Source organism: Xiphophorus hellerii, chromosome 10 (assembly GCF_003331165.1).
Source record: "Xiphophorus hellerii strain 12219 chromosome 10, Xiphophorus_hellerii-4.1, whole genome shotgun sequence".
Taxonomy (NCBI): domain Eukaryota; kingdom Metazoa; phylum Chordata; class Actinopteri; order Cyprinodontiformes; family Poeciliidae; genus Xiphophorus; species Xiphophorus hellerii.
The window spans coordinates 15,178,121-15,179,602 of record NC_045681.1 but is presented as its reverse complement, the minus strand read 5'-3'; positions in this window follow the sequence as shown (position 1 = coordinate 15,179,602).

The window sequence follows — 1,482 nt, the reverse complement described above, 5'->3', positions numbered from 1 at the left end:
CAGTGACTCAAACACATGCTCCACTTTTTAACCTGTGACATACATATATTAAGTGGTCATGTTTTGGAGGAGTGTCAGGAGTGCGCAGAGAGGACGCGATAGGCTCCAGATACGAAAGAGCCACCCCTCCTCTCCAGTATAATACATACACACTCACTGGCACACACACTATGACGGACTCTAACACCTCAGGAAACTGTTTCTAATTAATATAAACACAGCAGGGATTTAAAAGGTATATATTTTTTTTGCACCCACAATTCGATTAAAAGCATTTTGTATTCTGAACTTATCTCCAACTTAGTTCTTGCGCTCCTCCGAGACATCAGCGCGTTTTAATGATGTGTTTTATAATCATTGTCCTTTTGACGGCAACCATCCTCTCTCTAATGTTAATTCGTTTAAAACTGGGATTTATTGTAATCTGACTGAATGCCTGGGTTATACAAACAATAATCGCCCACTCTCTTTCAGTTACCTTTTTGTCTTTTTTTGTGGCCGTGTTTCTCTCCTTCTTAGTTTTTCCTCGCCATAAACCAGTCGACAGGTTGAATCATCGTTGAATCAGAAAATTTGGTTTTCGCTTTCCATTTGACTTCCGATGCACCTGAAGAAAAAAGCTCTTTTATTGTTTTATTATTATTATTATTAATAAACCATTGGTTATATTGTTCTGAAAATTTGCGCAAAAACAATTTATTTCAGTGGAAAATAAGAAAATTGGGTTTTTAAAAAATAAATCTAAAAGTTTTCCGAAAGGACCTTCTTGCTTTAATTTTTTCTTGTTTTTTAGATTTTAAGACAAATTAATAATATTACAAACAGCATAATTAAAATCGTTGAGGTATTCAAAATAACCTGACATTTCTGAAGGATTTGTCAAGACCTCATGGAAAACTTTCAACAGTTGAATCTTTTGAAATATTACAGTAAATACCAGAATCAGAAAGTCCACGATGAAGCCTGAATATTGTCATTTTCAAACATTTCTGACAGTTTTTCATAATAATTTTAATTTCTGAACAAATCAAGGTTTTTGTCATTAGAAAAAATGATTTCTTTCTCAATTGCAACTAATCACATACAGACACAACTCAGTGAATTATACCACTAAAAGGTAAGTTATTTTATCCATAGTTTCAGTTTAAAAAGTGAAACTAACAAAGCAATTTATTTAAAGTTTTATTTGTGTTAAATGTATTTATTTATTTTTTACAGTAAATGAAAATCCAACCCTTGCTGTTTTTTGGCCTTCACAATACTGAGAAAGTTTATTCACTGATATTTTCCATTAGTGTAGCTGATACCCTCTGCTGTATCCAGTCGTAATAATGGAAAATTTAGTGGAAGGTAAAAGGTACCCAAGCAACAGGGGTAATCGAATCCCCGAGAAGATTGTGAAGCAGAACACATTCAGTTTTGGGGAGAACAAAGTTTGAACAGCAGCTGGAATCAGAGCTTCAGAAGTAACAAATGAATCCA